Here is a 24,009-nt window from a genome sequence, read left to right on the forward strand (position 1 = left end):
AAGACAGTATTTTAAATAAGAATTTTCTTCTTAGAATAATTTTCAATCTCATTATCCTAAAATTACATTTGGATCCTCAGATATTTAAAGAGAAAAAAAGCATGATTCATTTACACATGTAGGGAACCCTTGTTTTATGATGCTGAGAAAAATTGAAAAATGAACCAATGAAAACTGAATTTACCTTTCCTTCTAGAGTCTGTTTTATTTTTAATGAAATTTATTGGAATGGCATTGGTTAATAAAAGTATATAGGTTTCAAATGTACAATTCTATAACACATCATCTGTATATAGCATTGTGTGTTCATTATCCCATGTCAAATCTCTTTCTGTCACCATGAATTTGACCCCCTTTGCCCTTCTCTACCTGTTCCTTCCCCCTTTCCCTCTGGTAACCACTAAACTGTTGTCTGTGTCTTTGAGTGTCTTTTTGTTTGTTGCTTTCATAATAATATTTATTAAATACCTACTATCTACTAGGAAGAAAGAATACAGAGAAGAACAAAGCAAGGACTTGTTCTTTAAAAATTCACAAATAAAAATTAAATTTATTAGACCAATAAAAAGGACTCGAAAATAGGTTATACTAACAGTAAAGAGAGAGAACGCAGAGTAGGAACATGTTATGTCTGTTTCGGGAAGGGTGTGACCCTGCTCTGTACATCTCCAAGGAGTTGATTTATCATTTGCTTCTTAAAGTCAGGTAAGAGATGGCCAGGCGAAGGAGGGAGGGAGGGGCATTCCAGTCAAAGTAAAGAGAGGGAGTGCTGTGTTCAGGGGAGTACACAGTAAAATTCAAATTAGCCTATCAGAAATGAAGTGAAAATGTTAAAGGAATGGGAGGATGAGACGAGAGTTCAAATAATGAAGGTCCTTATATGCCATGCTAAGGAGTTATAAACACTGGTGAGTTCCTGATCACTGATATGGCAAATTTTCCATTTCTCTGCCAGGATGATGGGTAATGACTCCAATAAAGATAGTCTAGAAGCAAGAATATTAGCTTGGGAGGTTATTTTTGTCAACTACTATAGAAATGATAAGGGCCTGAACTACAGTAGTGAGATTGAGAATGTTAACTTGAGAAATTATTAAGTGAAAAAAATAGGAGTTAGGATTTAATATAAATGAGGTTTGATGAAGAGGGAGGTGTATAGATGGATGATTCCTAATTTTATACTTATCTGATAAGCTGGATAGTGTGTATTTTGCAATAGACTTTTTTTTTTTACATGAAGGTAGGAATCAATTTAGCAATGGTCACCATAAGTTATCAGCACTTGGCACAGTACTTGGCTGATAGAAGTTGATCTATCAATATATTTTGAATAAATGATAATTTTTTGTTCATAAAAGGAAATGTAGGATTAAGAGTACATTTGGGGTGGAAAATTATGGATCAAGTTTTGGACATGTTGAATTTGATGTATTATTAGTCCAACCAGTGAGAAATGTTCAATACTTTAATATACGGATATATGGATTTATTAATTTTTTAGTAAGAATCATTTTAGTCATTTTTTATCCAATAGAGCAGTGTTATATAAGTCTCTAAATATGTATTAACTTGAATCATAGTTATCAACAGTATTCAAATAGTATTGCAGAATTTAGCTAAACTTGTTCTTTTGAGCATATATGAAAAATCAGAAATTGCTCTAGATTTTTAAAAGCCTACAATCTTTAACCATTAATCTGTCAATGGACACTTAAATTGTTTTCATATCTCGGCTATTGTGAATAATGCTGCAGTCAATATTGAAGTGTAGGTATCTCTTCATAATACTGGTTTTATTTCCTTTGGATATAAACCCAGAAATGGGATTACTGGATCACATGGTGGTTTAATTCTTTTTTATTTTTTGAGCAGCTTCCATACTGTTTTCTATAATGACATTATCACTAAAAGTGTACAAAGCTCCGTAAAGAAAATGTGGTATATGTATAAAGAGAAATATTCATCTGTAAAAAGAAGAAAGAAATCTTGCCATTTGCAACAACAGAGATGAACCCAAAAGACACTATGCTAAGTGCAATGAGCAAAAAACATGAAAAAGAATGCTGTATGATCTCACTTATATATGGCATTTTTAAAAAGTCACATTCATAGAACCAGCCAGTAGCATGGTGGTTACCAGGGACTAAGGTATGGGGAAAGTGGGGAGATGTTGGTCAAATGGTACAAACTTCCAGTTATAAGATGAATAAGTTCCAGGGATCTCGTGTACAACGTGGTGGCTATAGTTAGTGTATTATAAACTTGAAATTTACTAAGAGAGTATCTCACCACATGCTCACACAAAGGTAACGAACGGTGATAGATGTGCTAATTCACTTGACTGAGATAATCATTTCATGATGTGTGTGTGTGTGTGTGTGTGTGTGTGTGTATAATCATATATCATTTATTTATATAAAATCATCACAGCGTACACCTTAAATATGTACAATTTTTATTTGTCAATTATACCTCAATAAAGTTGAGGTAAAAAAAATAGATAAAAGCCTGCTTTAAAAAAAAAAAGCCTGCCATGATAGAATAAATAAGGCAGAAATAAGAGGCAGCTCTGATGATGGAAAGAGCATGAATGTTTGAATTAGAAGGTCTTCAAGTCTTAATTTTGCTACTAACTAGAGTTTAATGGCTAAGAAGTTTAAGTTTGTAGGCCTCAGTTTTCTTATAACTAAAATGAGATAGTGAGATTTGATGATATCCAAGGTCTCTCTAACCTATAACATTAAGCAATCCTGTATATTCACACTTCAACAGGATTTTAAATATGTGTTTTGGTGAGCGGAGGAACATGTACATTTGATTTATTTTGGTGAGTAGTCATGATGCTGTCATTGTTAATGAAAATGACGTGGCCTGAGAATAAGTAACTGGGTCCAGGCCCCAACTCTGTCACTAACTGACTGTAATTTTGGACAAATCAGGCCCCTTCTAAGGGTTAATCACCTTGAAGTACCTTTTATCTCAGTTTTCCTTGGTTTTCTAAAAAAAAAAAAAAAAAAAAAAAATTGTGTGATTTTACTCCACCAAACTTACAGAGACAATCTCTTCACTGTGCTGTAAACATCATATGATATTATATCTACTAAGGGGCCTCTTGATATGCTGCAAATACAGAGTGAACATATATAGACTATCCAGCAGAAACATTGATGTTAGATTAATTCTTTTAGCCCCAAGCCTCTATTTCTTGAAGTTCCTTAACATCTTACCCATACCTTTGTAATTTTTCCTTTGTAAATAACGTCTCCTGGAGTTACCCTACTTTAAGTGTGAAATCTATTTCTTGTGAAGACCCCATTTGATATACCTTGTTATAAAACTTTTCGGAAAAATTTGAATCAACTTTAAAGATTGGGTTCATTTAAAAAACATTTATTCAGTTTTAAATCACTGTATTCCAATACTATAAGTGGAACTATGTAGGTGCTGTATAAAATTTCTATTTATCAGTTATATTTGATACAAACTCCATGAGAGAGACTGCTAGGATTACAAGTAAGATCCAGCCCCGTCTCCTCATGAGCCAGGTAGTTGGAGAAAAGATGATCTCGAGATTTCAAAGACAATTATAATATACGTTTACACAAAGAAAAGAATATAATGTAACTGCCACTTTTATAGTGCTTTATAGTTCCTGGCTTTGTGCCATTATCCTCTATATGTTTAAGGAATCAAGTTGTGTTCTCTATTTTAGACTTGTGCCTTTACTCTTATATTTATTCTTATTAACATGTAATGATACCGCTATTATCTATTTATCACATTTCTGTGTCATGTCTTTGTGTATAAATATCTATAAATTAGAATTCATTCATTACATATTTATTTCACATCCTCACTCTTTCCAATTAGTCAATATATATTAAATAAATGAACATAGTCGTTTAAGTGAACATTAGACATATATTGGCAGATTAGGCATTGGAAGCAGATGTTTTGGAAAGTCTCCCAGCACACACCAAGGTCTCTCTTCTCTGTCCTCCACTCCTTGCCTCCACACCAAACTACCCAGTATTCTGGGCTCTCTCATCCTCCAGCTGACTCATCCCTCACCTTGACCTACTGCACAGTGAAAAACATTGATCAAATTTGCCTTGGGTCATTTAATGAGAAATGGGTTATTTAATGAGAAATTTCTACATATAGCATCTAAATGCTGTCACACTTTTAGTGATTGAAATTCCTAGTAGTTTATGTAAAACAGGTGATGAGCATTGCACTAACAGAAGATGAATGATGATAAAGAATTTGTTAAAGATTTTAGTTAAATGCCCATTCTTTCCCCAATCATTTTCAGAGAGTTATGATTGATTTCTATGAGCACACTGAATAAAGAGTTTATCCCCTTATGTTATCGAGACATAAAACATTTTTCCTTAGGAGTTCTTAGATTTAACTATCAACTATTGACAACTGAAATTATGCTTTGATTTTAGAAATAGACTTTACATTAAATTAATATATGACTTAAACAAATTTAGATAATTTTGCTCAGGAGAGAACAAAGCCTATCATATCCAGGATGCTTAATAAGTATTTATTGAAAGGAGGAAGCAATCAAGGGAAGGGGAGAAAGAATGGAGGGGGAGAGGCCTGGAGGAAGACTTCTGCCTATCTTGGCTTCAACCCCTTTCTTATAACATTTCACATTTTAAGATAGCAATGAAAATACAATTCATAACATTCACTAGATTATTCAGCACTCTTCATTAATCAATAAGAAAATGTCAAAATTAGATACAAGACTCTTAATGGAAAAACATTCATATAGCCCTTGTCTCAGTATTTCAGAGAAGTGCATGCTCATAGAAGGCTGAGATAAATTACAGCCTTGTCTAGCACAGGGGTTGGTGGAGAGTGGAAGGTAGAAGACACAAACCCTATTGCCAGGGCATAATTTGTCCTAGGGTTTTGGAAGACATTTTTCATATAATCATTAAAACTAAAATTAAATATACATTAAAGCCAAAATTAAAGATATAATTTGCTGTTTAATAAGTGATATATGTTTTATAACTTCATTAAGGTTGCTACCTTCCTTAACTTTTGCAGACCATGCATGAGATTTTCAGTGAAATGCATATTAACTGCAGAGATAATAATGTTTCTATATGTTAATAATTTTAAATGAAAAACACTTGAGCTATTTTCCAGCCACATGGGAGGAATCATTTACATCCTTAAAGGCTTATTTTACCATTAACCCCTTCATTTGAGTAGAGTAGTTAACCATATGTAGAGTATTAATTCTTTTTACATTAGTGCTAATAGCAAATATTTTAGACCCACTGGTGTGAGAGGATTAAAAGCCACAACATTAGGCATGCACCAGCATATCTGAGATTAATCCTTGTTAGAGCAACCTAGCGGGATCATGTAACTTGATTTTCTGTTTATTGATCAGATGCTTCCTGTTTCTTTTATCATGTGAAATGAGACTCCAAAGAGACCGTATCATATTGCATTAATATGCTGAATTAAAAAAAATGCAGCAGTCTTAAGTCGGTCTAATTTTACTCTTTCTCCTTTTAATACCACTTACTGTAAATGCAGGTTTTAAAGGGAAATCTGTAGAGATAAGATACACTCTAAGTTTTTGGAAGAGCCATTCATGCTTTTTCTAGTCATACACTAGTGCTTGAAAGTCATGTTAACAATAAAGCTCTGAGAATATTTACTTCTGTTTGCTAGATATAGTTATTAAGGAATCAGTGAAAAATAGATTTTGTTACATATTTTGAAAGAGGAGAGGTGATACCTCTGTCTTTTCATTTCTTATTTACTCCCACCCCTAACTCTTCCCATGCTGCCTTGTTGCCATGTTAGCATAGAAAATATTTCCTGGCCTCATCCTCATGTTCACTTTAATTTGGCTAGACCCCAGGAGTGACATTCGAATATTGACTAACCAGCAGAACACGGGCACAGACCAATCAGGAGGTATATCAGCTATGAAGGACTTGGTGGTAAAGGAACCTATCGTGTATCTCAGACTTAGCCTGGCACAGTAGTTGTTTTAGCCTTCATTCCTCTGGTGTCTGAACCACCTGGATAGCGGCAGTCAATGGATTCTTAGTTATTTCTATCTTACAAGGTTAGGAGAGAGCAGGAGGTAAGAAGAATAGGAAAGGAGAGAGGCCATTCTACCTAGAGCAGCCATACCTACTGATTCTTGTGAGCAGCTTTGGACTGGTGAAGTAGCCCAGATAAGTCAATTCATTGTCTTACTTTTTGATAAAGCTACACTATTTTAATTATTAACAAATACTCCTACCACACATACACATGCTATGTAGATAAATGTAGATGTTGTGAACCTGTAGTTGAGAATATGTGTGTGTGTATATATAATGTATATTATACACACATTCACGCACATATTCAGTCTATCCTCAGTTAGCACAGGAATCAGGCCTCCCAAAGTTCTATATATAAGTTGACATTTACAATGGTACATTTATAGCAATTTTTTTTGGTCAGATAGTATAGTATTTTTAAGATGTCTAAAATAAATGTTTTTAGTTCTGTAAGAGCTTCCCTAAACAGCCAGTGTTCAAGCGGACCGCTTTCACTGTCTTCTCGGCCACCAACATGCAACCCAGAAACTTTGCATTAGCCACCACCCAAAGCTCGTGGAAAGCTGTGGTAATGCTGGTGGCGGGCGTCACCACGGGGTCGACTTCAGCCATCTCACTCCCGGCCCTTTGGGAAACTTGGCGTGAGGCATTACCACTCGAAGAGGAGTCAGAGCTTCCGTGCGACTGTCAACCCCGATAAACTGCAGATCTTGGTCAGTGAGCAGACGTGGGTAAATGCTGCCAAAAACAAGACCAGAGCTGCTCCTGTCACTGATATGGTGCGACCCGCTGCGACAGAGTTCTGGGGAAGGAAAACCTCCCCAGGCAGCCTAACATAGTGAAGGCCAGCTTCTTTAGCAGAAGAGCTGAGGAGAAGATTAAGGGTGTTTGGGTGCTGGTGTGGGGTGGGGCGGGAGGTTCTGCGTCCTGGTAGCTTGAAGCCACATGGACGGAAATTCATTCAATGCTTACAAGTGTTTAAGGGGTGGGGGAAAGGACTGCTTTATTTTGCTCTGATTTCCAGTTTTTCCATCTTTCCTTTCCTCTTGTCAATCTCTTGCTCTTCCACTTGTCTCTGGATGTCTTCTGCTTGAACGAACTGCAGTTAGATTTCTCTTTCTACTTATCACTTGACTAGGTCTGATAATCACCTTTTTTTTTTTTTTTAACCATTTAAGACTCTGTCAAACTCCTGGTTTCTTTCTTATTATACCTCTAAATTTAGCATGGCTTTACCTATGAGGGAAAAATGGGTGGCCGGTGGTATTACCTTCATAGGACAGCTCATTAAAGCTGATCCACTTTGAGTGGGTGTGGAACAGGATTGGATTGGGTTGGCACACTGGACAAGTTACAACATTACTAACATCCTTTTAAATCAATATACATTTTAACTATCTGATTGGTATTCATTTAAAGAGGCAGAATAAATATAATTTTCCATTACTAAAATTTGCATTAGAGAAAGATTCCACTTTTGTTGGCTGATGCAGAATCTCTGTCCTTAAAATAAAAATGTCAAAATGATTCTCACTCTGTTTTCTTGTTTTCTCCTCAGAGACTTTTCAAACCAATCAAATTTTCATGGGCTACATTAAACATTTTAAAGTCAAATGATAAAATAAATCACCCCTGTCTGGTAAACAGCACTATAACCTGCTTTATTAGCTCTAGACTATCAGGTGACTGCCACTGCCAAATTTGGGCTTTTGAATTGTGAACCTGTTACACAGTTAAGAAACAGATTTTAACAACAACAACAAAAAATGATTTATTTTTAGCACAGCCCAGCCCAGCCCCTATCACTTCAATACCGCATAGGAGTAGAAAAGAGTCACATTTGCAAGCATGGCGTAGTCCAAGTTAGCCTCCATGCCTCCCAGGACAGCAAGCTCATCTCCCTGCAGAGACGCACCCATGCCCAGAGCCAAACTGAGCATGCACAAACCGGCAAGCCCAGGGTGAAGTTTCACCCTTCCACAGCCCCTCAAGCTTCCTCATTGCAGCCTTTTGCCCTTTCAACTCCAATCCAGGCCAACTCCTAGCTTCTGAGCCAACAGGCAGCTTTCTTTGTGGAGTAATGAACAGGGGTTTAGGTGTTACGTAAAACAAGAAAGTCCCCTGTGAAATCTATTGTTCTATAGAACTTTTAAAATGACTCTGCCATACATTTTTTATACATATATATTTACATATATGTAAAATATTAAGCTACCTGTTATAATTTATTCTTTTAAGTCTAGTAATATTTCAATTTACTTTTAAATGTGCACTCTGAGCTGATGTCTGTTTGATTCACTTTTATTTCTTCTCTGACCTAAGCATATCATATATCCTTTCATCCATCCAGCCATCCATCCACCCACCCATCCAGTCAGTTCTTTATTCCTTCATTTAGTAAACATTTATTAACCATCTTCTGTATGTAACTGGTATTATGATTGGCACTTTACATAATTAATTTTTTGGTCCTCGCAGCAGTCTTTCAAGACAAATATCAGTATCTTAATATTGCAAATAAGAAGGCTGATGACCAAAACTCAAACTTACCAACATTAAATTCTTAAGAGTATTATGTGCATCTTTGCTTCCTACCACTGCCCTGAATGTTATGAATGAATGAACGAATGAATGAATGAATGAACACATGAACCAGAATACATTTTACTACTTCTGACACCTGTTTGGTACTCATGAAGTACCACAAACATGCCTCTGTTTGCCTATGTTCTCTCATTTACTCATTATAAAAACCCTACTAAGCTGGATGCTATTAACGATGTTATACTTCTTTTGTGGATGAGGGACCTGTGGTAAAGGTGCTAGATTAATGAGCTCAAGGTCATACAACTGAAAAGTAGCAGAGTCAGGAATCGAACTTAGGCTCTGGCTCTGGGGTTCATGCTCGTACTCAACCACTCTCTGTTTTTTTGTTTAGCACAGTACATGATGCATCGTAAATGCTCAGAAACTGTTTGCTGTAATGATGAGGGTGATGGTATGAAATTGGAAATTTTATAGTAATTATAAAATTTTCAAATTACAGTTTGCATAAGTCATCTTTGCAAACCCCTTAGAACACCTTATGTTCACTCTACTTTTAACAACAAAATATCTTATTTTTTATATTTGTAGAAAAATAAGAATATATCTACATTTCTGTGTAAATTCAATATCTTATATGTGTATGAGCATAAATATATAGACTTGGGTAGAGTTATAGAGATATACAACGAATACTTAAATCGGTGATATCTTCTCTTTTTCACATCAAAGTCGATTTGCATTTTAAAGCCCTCAAAATGTACCAATGTACCTGGATCTATCTATACTTTGGAAACAACTAACCATGATTTTAGTAAATGATGCATTCTTTTTTTAATTGCTTAAAAATAAAGGTTTTCACATGAAGTTAGGCACAAAATTATAATCTTTATAAAGAAATTTGAGATAGAAAAGTGATTCCACCTTAAATTATGTAGCAATGAAACAGACCACTATGGAGTTTGTTTTTGTACTTGATCATATGTCCAGAAATACAGCTTTGCTTTTTAACCCATTGCATACACATTTTTCAGTATTTAGTTCTGTCATTAGAGGACCCTGGAAGCAGTAAGGGTAATGAGAAGGACTGATAGTTTAGATGTATTCTTTCCTGGAATGCCAATTGAATTAAATCTTTCATTCCCACTGCAAACATACAAATCTATAATCTCCTTTCAAGATGAATCCAGAATCGGAAGTCTGCATTCTTTTATTCTTGGTCAGGAGATTGAAATTGATCACTGGCCACACAAGGGCGTCGGCTGCAGTATCACAGCTCGATATGGTTAACGAGGACAGCACTTGCTTTCTGTTCCCCTTCACCGTGCACTTACAAATATTACAGATTCCAGGGATTATCGGAGGCTGTGGGGAGGTTGTGTGACTTGACAACATTTTGCTGTTTAAAAGGATAAAGCTATGAGCCCTGATAGCAGCTGAGAAGGTATAGTTTCATTTTGACAAATGAAGATTTATACTTTTTTGAGCTGGCAAAATCCTTCATGTAGAAACAATGAATGAAAATTTGATAGTTGATTTAACATAGGTCAAATGACTTGCAATGAAAGCAGAAAAATAACACTTTAATTATTACCCTTTCATCAAAATGAATTGATAAGTTTGTCATTGTAGATCTGGGCTTTCAACACATGAGTAGTACTAGAAGGTCCTTTTACAAGACGTCATTTAAATTTAAGTAGGCATACTTTACTTAAAACGATTTGAAAATGTAGCGTAGGTGGATGATATGTGAATAATTACCTACTAATTTTTAAAGTATGTTTTTTTTTTCTTGTTGTGAATAAAACTACTGTATTCGCAGTTAGCAAACTTAAGGCACCACAGATCATTGTATGCTAAGTTTTCAAAGACTAATAATTCACTAATAATAAAGATTACATTCTATCCTAAATATATATTTTATGTCATAGTGGAAGAAACACTGTATTTGAGTTTTTGTTGAATTAAATCTGGTTTGGCAGTAATTGGCTCTGAGATTCTAGAAAGCATATTTTACTTCTTTGAACTTCAGTTTGCACATCTGTAAATGGTCATAAAGATATCTGGCACTCAGAGTTGTTGTAGAGCTCAAATATACAAGAAATACTTTAAGTACTAAAACACTACAAACGTACTCTTAAATATAATAATAATACAATAATAAATAATATAATAAAATTACTGAGCTTACATGAAGTCGAGCCTGTATTTAAGACAGCTGGTGATGAAAAGGTCTGAACTGCATCCTTTCTCTTCTTTGTAATCTACAGACTACACGGCAAGACAGCAAGTTGGGATTACAAAGGAGTCAGTTGTGGCTATAATTTAAAACTGGTCGGACTAGATTAAATTGCTGATGTTGACTCTCATACACCATGCTCTCAGAAGCAGAACACAAACAGCTTAGCATCAGAATATTACTTTTTTTAAAAAATATGAAAATATTTACAGTGATAAGAAATGGACCTAAAATCTCATATCAGAATAAATCACCTATTCAGAAACTGAAAACAAAAGTATCAAAGCATTGACTGCTCAGTTTATTAAAGCAAAGGTTTTGGTATACAATTCATTATATTACGTTGGCTTTCAAAAGTGTGAGCTTTTTATTGATACTGTTGAGATACGTGCTCTATAGACTGTGGGTAGAGTGGCTCAGGTGCTTTTGAATATAATTTAATTTTTGCTTGTGTCTCTTGTATAGCTCATAGGGATTTTAAATAATTCTCAAAGGGCAACCCAGAATTTCAATTTTATCTCCCTGATTAATGTACCATCCACTGTTACTGTAGTTTCTTCACCTAGTAGTAGGAAAAAAGACGACAAGATTGCCTATGTAATGGGCTCTAATTATAATGAAACTACTTTCGATTATTATTAATTAAATCTCTCATGTCTGTATAATGCACCATGATTCGGGTTCTTGAAATAGCTCAGGGAGAGAGTGCTGAAAGCTTCATTTTACAGAAGGGGACACTAAGGCACAGGGAGGGAGGCTAATTTGTTACACACCATACGGTTGGCAGGTGAGGGAGCTGAGAGGGAGCTGAGAGCAAGCTGAGGTGTTGCTCCCTTGGCCATGCTTTTCACTTGTCTGGGAGCCTTTATTTCGTTTTGCTTTCAGAGGTCAGAAAATTCGTTGCAAGGTGAACCGCACACGACTGTGCCCTTTTATGGGGTTTCTAAACCCGGTAGAGGAGTAGAGATACCTCGCTAAGTCAACGCTTCAGTTCTGATGAATTTCTCTGAGCATGAGGGAAGCCCTTCTGAAGGCTGTTTTAATCAAACATGATACAAGCTAAGCTATATCCACTTTGTAGTGTCCCCTCAGAATTCTATTAACGTAGAGTTGTCATTGTTGACTCTTTCTTTCTTCTTAAGAAAGCAGTCTAGCATGAATATATCGTCCCCTAATGCTGACTCCTGGGTAGGCATGTGATATATTCCTCCTCTGGCAAAACCTTTCCTTCCATATTTCAGCTGGCATTACCACAAGGATGCCTTGCCGTATGTGTGTCACTACGGGCTTACCCTATTTCCTCTTCTGATTTGCCTTATTTAAATTAATTCTTATACTTAAAAAGCATTATTTCTATTTCGTTGTTTTTGTTCTGTTTTGTATTCTCTCTCAATCTCCTTTAGTTATTTCCATAATTAATTGTAGGTCTGTGGCCTTGTCTTGTACTTAAAATTCAAGAAGAATGAGTCCTAAAATCAAAAATACTCTTTTAACATTTGGTTCTTGGTGCTTTATAGTAAACCTTTTTATACACTGGATATATATTTTCAAATTTTTGTTTCTCCTTTCCTTCTGGAGACAAGAAAGTCTGAAGTCAGACCTCTCTTCTCTTGGCTTCCAGCAAAGCACTTTCTCCTTCCTCTCCAACCTGACAAATCCCTCCCTGATGCTCATTGGGGTTCTTCTTCCTCTTTCCCCCTTTAAATGTTGAAATGTCATCCACTGCCCCACCCTTGGCCTTCCTTTCTGTTTGCCATACATGCTTTCTCTGGGACTATGCCCTTAGCATCCAAGGCTTCCAGTGCCATCTCTTTGCTGATAATTTTCAAATGTTTGTCCCAACCAGATTTCTCTCATTAGCTTCAGATTTGAATTTTTACCTGTTTATTACCTATAAGACAACTCTCTTAGGTGTCCCACAACACTTTCCCTTAAGATCTCCTCCTCCACTATCCTGGACCACAGCCAAGCACACCACCATTGAGGTGCCCACCAAAACTGAGGGTGGAGACTCAGCTCTGGCCCTGCCTTTTCTTCTGCTCCCCACTACTAAGTACCAAATCCCATGAAATTAAATCCTAAATATCTAAGAGTATGTTTTAATTCTCCTGTATCCCCACTCCTAGTATCTTAATAAGTCCCTTGTTTCTTCATTAAAGTTACTATAATAGGGGAGGAGAGTGAAGACATACCTCCAGGGAATCGAGAGGCATGGTTTCAAATGCCATATACAAAATTTCTTAGAAGTATTAAAATTTTATTCAAAATTTGCATTTCATTCCTCGATATCTTCATACATGTCTTCATGTAAATGTCATAATTTAAATTACTTATCTTTGAGTGAAAGCGTTTCCCCAGAAGGGCAAACTGTGTTTATGCTGAGGCTGTAGACATTCCCTGCAATGCCACCTTAGGAATCCAGGTTGAGCAGTACACGGTAAGTGTTCCTGTCTTATCTGAATTTATGCAGCGTCCCCTTACATGATTTACTTCCTTCATTCTCGCTGCCTGCTAATCAGTTCTATCCACTGCTACCAATTTGTCCTTGTTAATATACAAAACTGATTATTTATTTCCTTGCAGCGTCTCCTCAACGTAAAATCCACACTTTGGTGTGACTTGCATGCCCATTATGGTCTGAGACCGACCTATCTGTCAAATTTCAAATTTTACTATTTTCTGTCCCCTGACCACACCCTAGTTCCAGTCAGAATGAACTCTTACTTCTTCACACCTTTTTATATGTTGCTCATTCTTCCTTTTTCTCTGCCACTGGAAACATTCAATTGTCAAGACTCAGCTTGAGCAACCCAGTCTCCAGTTCAGGTGAAGTGTGCTTTTTGTAAGTGCTCCTGTGCACTTACTTGTGCATCCCTCCTTCACATCACTTATCTTGCCTTATTCTGTTTCTGATTACATGTCCTTCTCGCACGAGATTGAAAGCTATTTATCTATGTATCCCAGCTCCTAACATGTTAGCTAGCACTTAGTAGGCACTCAATAAATATTAATGAATAAGTGCTTAAATAAATTAAACATCTATGATTTCTGTTTCCAACTGATCTTAATCATAATTTAAAAATTACAGGTGGTATCCAAATCTAAAGTTTACCATAATAGACTGTGTTTTTATTTGGCTTTTTTATATAACAAAATTTCAGAGCTAGAGTTGTAATGAATATATGTTGAACCTGCCAAGTTTTCTATGATTAATTTAAGGAAATTTCAAGCGGCACTAATTTTTTAAAAATTATTTGTAGTTTTGTTATTGCTATGGTTGTTCTTATGGTGCTTCACTCTAAAATTGTGTCATTATAAAGGAAGGTACAAGTATGAAAATTATAGGATTTTAAAAGTTTAAAATACATAAAAGCCAATTCATTTGTTAGCATTTGCCATACGCCAGTCACTGTGCTAAGCAATTATCATATTATTGAGATATATTATCTCAATCTCCCTGCAAGGCAGGTTTTATAGATAAGAAAATTGAGACTTAAAATTTAAATAACTGATTATTCAAGGTTACACAGCTAATACATAGTGGAATAGTGATATGAACATAAGTTATGTCTGTTGTCAAAACCATTACTTTCTCTTACACCAGAACTAATACACTTACAAATTCTTATATAAACTGGTGTTCATTCATGATGTGTTGTGATTGTCAGGTGTGGATAATTATATTGCATTTTGGCATTTATGACCACACTCTCTGAACTTGGAATGGGATTTAGATAAATGCTACAGAATAATTGATTTAATCTAGGTGTATGTGATTCTTTAACGATGTAGGAATAGCAGGCTCCTTAGAAAATGTAAAATGTGGACCCTCTGCACACATACACAAAAATGCATACATATACAAATGCATATATTTTTTGTCTTAGATTCCTTGAAAAACCTAGGCAAGATTCTAGATAATCTACCTATTTTGTGGTTGAACAAACAGGTTCAAGAAGGTCAACCACATGTTTCTGAAATTGCTGACCATGTCTATCCATGAAGAATGTGTTTTGGAAAGTGGTTACTTTATGGAACTTCTTGAATTCCTAGAAAAGTATCCTAATCTCAAAAGTCCTACAACAAATCAGTAATACTAAATACATTCCAAGTATTTTTAAGCATGGAAATAGTTTAATATTTTTCTTATGTAATACATATTTCTTGAAAAAAATTATTAAGTATTTCCTTGTAAAATTTATAAAATTATAGTAGCAATTTATAGTAAGATAAGTGTGCATAGAAATGTATTGTTCGAGTATAAGAAAATGCATATTTATTTATTTATTTAAATTTTTAAATTAAATTTATTGGTGTGACATTGATTAGTAAAATTATCATATACAATTATTATACAATTTAGTAATATGTCACATGCATATTGCATTGTGTTCAAGAAAATGCATAATTAAAACAAAATTACTCTGAGCTGTGAATATATCACAAGATAAAAGAATTATATGATAGCATAACCAATATCTATGATTGTGAATTTGTTTCTCTACCTGTAAAATAGTTACAACAGTACAGAACTATATTATGGTTACTTATCCTAATAACAGTTCTATAAAGAGATACCTTTTTGTAACTCTTCTATTTTTAAAGATGAGGTAACAGGTTTAATGTTTAATGACTTGGGCATGAATTTATAGCTAATAAGTAACAGATTCAGAGTCCATTAAAGGTTTTCTGATTCTGAACCCAGCAGTTCAGCGTCATTTCACAGACATGCCTGGTAAGGATCACATGGATGCAGAAAACATTGCAGCAGCTAAGAGTCACCAAGCACGTTTGGTGCATGGTTTTTATTTTAAAGCCTGCTACTTGCTTCCTCAGGCTTGCATTGTTTCACTTTGCAGAGCTCTGAAGGCCAAAGCTTACATGGGTAATTCAAAATGATTCTTAGCTTTCATTTCAGTTTTAATCCATGACCCTAACTCTTGCATTTCATTTCACCTTATTTTATTCCAGTACTGGAGCTAAGATTAGCTTGGCTTTAAAGGAAACAGTTTAACTGCATTATCTAAGTGTGTGTTATGTTAAAAATGATTACATAAAATTTTGATATGCAGAATACTTTAGCCTCACAGTATTGTTGTAAAATTCACTAGAACAATTAAAATAAAGAGATTACCAGTGCCTGTATTTAAGAATTTATTTGAATAAAAAATGTAAAAGTACAATTTAAAAAAATACCTTTGAGAAAGTAACTAATACAATACAATGAATGTGTGGTACATTTGCTGGTGATTAACACATTAGTAATACTTTTGAGATTACATTTTTAAAGGGGTCTTCTCCCTTCTACAGAATGTGTGTTTATGGTGGCAGTTTTAATGCTGTTTCTTGCTGTGCAGTTCAATAGAGTATGTTTTTAGGTGGTTGGTTGAGGGTTTTTTTCCTTATGTATGTCAATGGAGATAAGTGTTTTAATTACTTTTTTAATGTCTGTGCTTTTGTATTTTTCTCTTCTCTTCCCTTTTATTTCCTGCTGTTGAGATTACTGCCTCATCTCCACAGCAGGTGGCTGTTGCAAATTTGTTTTCTTTGTAAGCCTGGTAGATTTATTTTGTAATATAACTGTTCCTTTTTAGTATTTTATTATTAATGATTTCTTTACTTTGGAATATAGTATACTTACATAGTGCTAAATAGTAATTTCCTAACACCATCCAAGAATTCCAGTCATTAAGGAAAAAACCTTTGCCTGAGGCATGTTGTTTGTTTCTTTGCTCCACAATGTGGAGATTAAAATTTAAAGAAATTGTTTTATAGCCAAAACCAAATGAAAATGAAAAACAGAAGAGAGGGAAATAAAGAAAAAAGGAAAAGGCCCAAGAGGTAAAGCACACTTTATTTTAATAAATAATACCAAAAATCAAAGGGATAGGTAGATTTTGTGACAGTAATAGGAAATTACATTATTATATCTTTTCTAGAAGAGAGATTTTAACAAGATCTTATGTTGATCTTAAAATTAAATTTTAATTATTAAAATAACCTGCTAATTATTAGAAAATTGGAATAGTACTAAAAGTATAAAAAACTTTACCTTTTTGTTTTGTTTTGTTTTGGTTGTTTCATATGTCCCTTTATGTAGAAAGAACAATAGATAAAATTGATCTTGAGTATAGAAATTATTTGTCAGGAAAGTAAAATGCACTCAAAGTTATTTTGTCCACCTTGGATTTCTTGGGCATTGTTTTACTAAAATAAAATCCGTGTATTTTTCCAAATGTACAAAAGAAGTAAAAATACATAATGAATCATACTTTCATTTTGTTATATGAAATTGCTGAATATTTCATTACAGATAAGAAATCCTCTAGAAGTATTTTAAGTACTTAGATACAATTTATTTCATATATATTGTACTTGTTAATAGACTGTTTTCTTAATATGTTTACATTGTTTCTCACCTGTACAGTGTTCTAAATTGGGGCCTAGTATAAAGTTCTAACATGAAGTTATATGAACTCACCTAATTATTGGTATGATAGAGCTTGTGCATATTTTATACATGAAGTCATAAAAGTGAACTGAAATACATTTTTAATTTAACTTTGTAGGAATTATTGTCTTTGGTTATTCTCTTCGCCAATGCTTTTTAAATTTCAGTTTTATAAATTAAATACAAAAAGAGGACCTTAGTTCAGCATCTATCAGATTTTCAAAATTGTACTAGTGTTCAGTACTTCTCTTGGTTTTGGACATTACTATTATGTGTTTCTGTACAGAAAAATACATTTTCTGTACAGAAAAATACATTTTGAGTATATCATGAATTGTGTAATACATTTGAGATGGTGACTTTATTCATATCATTTTTTTTTAGAAAGTCTTCATATTGTTATCTTTTAACCAATTGTGTGATACACATCATTAATGCATGTGGTCACATTGAGAGAGAGACTAGACAGCAGTTATATGAAACAGATGTTTAATGGGGATTTGAAAAATCAATGAAATGAATACTATTGTGATGCATGGTGATCTGATTTCATGTGTGTTACATCAAGTCACTATTCTTTCTGAATTCAGTCTGAACACTCAGAACTAAACAAATTTACAGTGGGACGTCTGGGAAAAGATGAGGAGTTTTATTGAGAAAAGAATCATAATAGGCCATCATTGATCTGTTCCTTTCTAATCAATATATAGATCCTAGAATGATAACCCATAGGGCACTGTCGTCTTTTGGAAAGAAAATATAAATCCTTTGAGTCATATAGTGATCTTTAAGTGACAAATGAAAACTTTGTAATCCATTGTGGAACTGTGGAATGTTTAGGCCCTTGAAAGAAGTATTTTACTTCTATATTGTAATCCCAACTGTTTAGGCTTGATGTAGGAAAAGTTTACCTATTTAATAGGTATTAAACAAATATATTAATGGATACATATATTTATTATTTTATACCTACATTTATACATTTTATATACACCTATTTAAATGGCTTTTTATCATTAATTGTGATCTTTTGTTTTTATTTACTATTAATCTTTTCATCATGTGAATCTTTATTTTCCATAGTTTTTGTATTTTGTCCAAGAGAGTAAAAACGACTTACATTTGGATGTTGTCTTAGATTTACTAAATTGTTTATACGTGCACTTTCTTTCTAATTTTCAGTGCAACTCCATACATTAGACAGGGCTATCTTCATTCCAAAATCAAGAAATTTGAGATCCACAGTATTAAGTAATTTTACCCCAGGACAGCTAGGTAGCGGGGGAAAAGAGACTAGAACCCAGTTATCCAAACAGCTAGGTCAGTGTTCTCTGAGGCATGATGTTACTCTCTCTACTCCAATTTAAAGGACACTTTAAACATTTGAAGGTCTTAATCTTGCTGCTTTCCTGGTCTTGAAGGGCGTGTGGTTTGAGGCCATTGTACTGTATAAAATGAGTGAAGTTAGACATTTAAGACAGAATTGCTAAATATTGTGGACTGTGATACCAGTCTGTCCAACACTGAACACTTAAATGTGTAATAATATTAATTGTGTATATCATGAAGTAGATGGACATTTAATTTATGTCTCTCTAGGTATGTCATTTCATTGAATTCAAACAAGGGCTTTTAAGGAAAGAAGGCAAACAAAAGGAAATATTTATTTCACACCTAGGCAGAGAGTTTTACATACATTGTTTTCATTTTATTCTCTGAACAATACTATGATGAGACTGCTGCTCAGAGAGAATAATTTACTTGCCCAAGGTCATAGTACCTAGTAAGTGATAGAACTGGAATTTTAATGCAGGAAATCTGACTTCTTATTCAATAGACTCTGTTTATGAATAGTTGTAGAAATAAGTCATTTTGAATGAAGATATTATAAAAAGATTTAATAAATAAAAATTAAGAAAAACAGTGGTCACACCGGGACATTTCTTTACAAAGACGTGAGTGGATAGCTGAGGCAGATCGCTTGGTGTCCCTTCACGGGAGTTTGTTTAATGAATCTATCTCCAGTTTGCACTCGTTAACGTTTTTCCTTGTGCAGAACCAGCCTCCAAACCAGGCTTAGAAAATGACGACTGAGAAACACAACACACTTTCCTCTTTGAGAAGAAAGTAAGATCCCAGATACAAAAGCTCTTGGAAAAGTGAAAACCTTACATTCACCATCAGCTACATTTTGCTGTGCTCAGCCAGTAAACTTGAAGACTAGTGACATCAGTGAGATTACAAAGATTTCTACTAAAATCTTCTTATGAAAAAAGCACTTGTATGAAATAACAAGAATTGATGTACCTGCGGAGAGAGTTCAGTACACTAGAGCATTGCCCCCTTCCGTAAGTCAGTCTTGTGCCAGAGACTCGAGGCAGTCTCAGTGTTGTGCGCTGTCCTCTCCACTTCGTTGGGATTTGTGAGGCTGTCTCCAGTGACAGGTCTATCTGATCACTGTCTTTCCCATGATGGTTTAGCTGTGATTCAAGTGGACACCTTCAAGAACGAGCAGTATCACTCAAATCCTTGCTCAACTCAATTAATATGGAATAAGTGACCCAGTAAAGTAACACAGGCAGACATTATGAAGTCTGAGAAATTCTTAAACATGTCCTACCATAGCTACGAAGACTCAGCCTTAAAAGCTTATTTCTACTCTTACTTACTAGACAATAATGTAAAACAGAATAGTTAATATTTTGTTAATTGGAGTGTGCACAACTTAATATGAACACAAAGAATTTACCACATACACTGCTGTTATTTATTCGATAGTTATTCCAGAGGGAGTTGCTTTGAAAACTAAGCAGAGATACATATTCCAAAGACTATCAAATATTGAAAAATAATGAGCAGATAACCAAGGGGAGTGCACTTAAGAAGGAAAACATTTCAGAAATGAATTTTACTAGAGAAAATAATCACAAAAAAGATTCAGCCTAGAGAAGCAGCCAGTATTTTTGCTGGCCACAGCAAAACTAAACACATATGATTAATTTGGATATCACTTGTTGTGTAGCATCACATTATAACAAGGCTTAATTATAACCTAATACATAAAAAAGGCAGCAATTTTGAAGTTAAAGCGTATAGTCTATATCTGTACTATCCAGGTTAGAAATTGAAACTGCCACACACTTGTTCTGTGATCTTCAGCAGTTTCTTACTCTCTATGTGCCTCAGTTTACTCATATCTAAAATGCCAGTGATAATATGAGTTGTCTTATAGAATCGTTTTGAGAATTAAATTAGTTAATATATAAAAAATCATCTATATGCCAGGCATTTAGAACAGTGCCTAAAAGTAATCAATAAATGTTAAATTAGATTTTCTGTAACTTAAGCAAACTTTATTTCTTTTCCTTTTGGATAACTTGAAAATGATAATTTTTCAGTAGTTCTTAAGGAGATATTCCTTTGTATAAAAATATACTAAAACACCAAAAATGTCAGTAACTATTCTAGGGGAACAGAAAGCTATCCAGATTTTTTGAAAAATAAAAAACACTGTACATGTACGAGCTGCTTTGTTTGTCAAATCTTGTCAACTCCTCTTTATTCGTAAACCTCCCTCTTCTCACTGAAAGGTGAATTAAAAAGTCATTTTAGTGTCATTTTGAAATCATCCTGGTACAGACACATACCATATTTATTAATATGCCACCTACTCTCAGAGAAATCTTTCTTTGATACATGGGTATTTGCAAGTTTCATTATATATCATATTTCACATACAATTGTTTTACTTTTCTTTTTTGTAGCACTTTGTTTAAATTTGCTAAGATTTAATACTTTACTTTGATTTAAGCTTTATTCTTTCCTTGACATAGGATGTGAAATTTGAAAAAATTGATAAACTACAGAATAAATAAACCTATTTGAATAGCTTATGTTTATTAAGTGGATAGATAGATGATGATAGATAGATAGATAGATAGATAGATAGATAGATAGATAGATAGATAGAAAGATAGAAAGATAGAAAGATAGATTAGATGGATGGATAGATTAGATGGATAGGTAGATGATGATGATGATAGATAGATAGATAGATAGATAGATAGATAGATAGATAGATAGATTAGATGGATAGATGATAGATGATAGATAGATAGATAGATAGATAGATAGATAGATAGATAGATGATAGATAGATAGATAGATGATAGATAGATTGATAGATAGATGATAGATAGCTAGATGATAGATGATAGATAGATCTTTTAATGGTTTGTTTCTCTGGAGAAACTTAAAATAGTTTCTTAATCTCTTGATACATATATCATAGAATTGGCTTAGGCAGTTGTGAGAGCTGGCAAATTTGAAATCTGCCAGGCCAGCAGACAAAGAGAATTTCTTCTTTCTCAGGGAAACCTCAATTTCATTCCTAAAGCCTTTGGCCTAATTGGATGAGGCCTACCCCGGTGTCAAGGTAATCTCCTTTACTTAAAATAAACTGGTTGTAGTTGTTAACTACATCTATAAAATGCCCTCACAGCAATACCTAGATTAGTGTTTGATCAGATAATTTTTTGACACTATAGCCTAGCCAAGTATGCATAAAACTAACCATCACAGAACTTACACAGATCACAGACCAGATAAATGGAAGAGGAAGACTCACACTGAAGTCTGTCTGATGATAGTGACCTTGCTTGCAATCACCCCTCAGCCATCATGGTTAGCAGAAAATAGGGCACTTCTGCCACCTGGGCCAGACTACCAAAGAGTCTGTGAGGACAGCTTCAGATGCACCGCCCTAGGGTGTGGGATGACCTGTCACTAGGTGAGGGGAGAAGGGCTCCATTGACTTTGGAAATTTAAAACTGTCCATGACCCGGCATGTGGTTAAGTAGCCTGCAAGGATAACCCAGGCATAATGATTCCGTCCAGCTACTGGCTCATTTTTCCTCTCCTTAAGCCAACACTCATAGGCCAGAACAGCTAATCAGTGCCCTCTTGAACATTTACAGGGAGAATCTGACCTAGTAAACATTAAATTCATTTTAGTGATAAATGCAGAATGGGGTGAAGCAAAGGAAGCTCACTTGTCCTTGTCAGTGTCTTGATCAAGTGAAAAAATGAAGTTTAAATTTTACCAAAGCTTTTTTTTCCTTGTGAAATAATCCTTGCAAGAGAGGAAAAGTCATCTCTGTGGATCTGGTGGTGTGTTCAGTAAAAATGCCTTGCATTTCTTCAGATAAGTTATTTTAACAGTGGGTCTACAAAAAATCATCGCAGATGTATAGCTCCCTCTCTGCTTTAACCACGGCAAGTAGTAGAAAAGATTAGAGTAGGAGTTAGTAAAGGAATAATTTCAGACTTTATTGCCAGTGACTGTGGAACTCTTATCCACCACTTACCTTCTCTGTGTCTTGTTTTTGATTGCCTTAAAGGCTTTTGTTTATCATATCACCTTGAAATTGCATAGCACTTCATGTTGTTTTTCTTGTTGTTTGTGGTTTTTAACAGGAAAATGAAGAGCTACAGTATATATATATGCTATCTCTATAGTATAGTAATAGGAGAGGAGAGATAATTCCTTATTTAAATCTTACTATGTAGCATATGTATATGTTGGTTTTGACTAATCAAGTGCAACTTAAACTATAGTTATTTTTTAAATAGCTTTCAAGAAAAAATGTTTTGTCATTAGAGTCTTCAAGTACCTTTTTATGTAACGGTAACCAACCACCCTCTACCGGAGGCTTTCTAAAAAAAATTACATAAATGAGTATACATTTATGTAATAGTTTCTTTGTTACAAATACACCTAAGGAAATCTTTCCATGTCAGAAAATGAAGAAATATTCTCATCCCCATTTCATCTATACAGAAGCCAAGGCAAAGACAAGTCAAATGACTTGCCTAATCTTGGATAATTAAAATAATTTAAAAAATAAATGGTTTTAAACAATCTATAAGCTAAGATCAAACCTTCTGGGGAAGGGGATTGACAGGGTGCTGGACCAGGAAGAAAATATTTGATTTAATTTGAAGGGACGGCAATGGTTTATGGCTGGTTACACACTCAATCCACGAGCATCTTCAGGTTTCAGATCAGATATGGCACCTACCTTATCTCACAGGATAAGTCATCCTTGGGACACATGCTTATTACTCTATGTGTCCATTGGCAACTACCCATAACCCTTCATTTAAATATAAAATAAACTCCCACCTCTCTAGAACGACCCATTGGTAGAATGAGTTTTGGACAGTAAATAAAAATCAAACTACAAATATCCTCCAGTCCTTATAGAATTGAGATGAATTAATTCTCCACTTTCCTGTGGTGAGGTGATTGCTATCGGATTTGCTTTATTTATACTTTGAAAAAAAATGTAGTCTGCTATTCATTTTCTTTTCAAAATTTCAGTAATTATGGAGTTAATACGTACATGTTATAGAATATTTGGAAAAAAGGAAATAATAATAATAATAAAAAGCATATCACCCCACAACCAGAAGCAATTACCTTTCAGATTATATAATTTATAGATTCTTTTTTACAAAACTTGACTCATACTACATACAGTTTTGTATTCTGCCAGTTCATTTAGCACTATATTTTGATTTTGTTCTGTTCTTTTTTCTTTTTTAAAGTAAGACTAATGTATTCATTCTTTGGCATTTTGGTATTCTTTCTTCTTTTTCTGTCTCTATTTAAAAAAAAA

The 24,009-nt window shown here is 34.3% G+C and overlaps 1 protein-coding gene across 2 annotated transcripts in view; it reads left to right on the plus strand.

The window, feature by feature from the left end:
- Positions 1–24,009, plus strand: part of DPYD (dihydropyrimidine dehydrogenase) — a 717,845-nt gene that overhangs the window by 263,909 nt on the left and 429,927 nt on the right. The gene's annotated exons all lie outside the window — the stretch shown is intronic.

This window comes from Pteropus vampyrus, unplaced genomic scaffold (genome assembly GCF_000151845.1).
Source record: "Pteropus vampyrus isolate Shadow unplaced genomic scaffold, Pvam_2.0 Scaffold410, whole genome shotgun sequence".
NCBI classification, from domain to species: domain Eukaryota; kingdom Metazoa; phylum Chordata; class Mammalia; order Chiroptera; family Pteropodidae; genus Pteropus; species Pteropus vampyrus.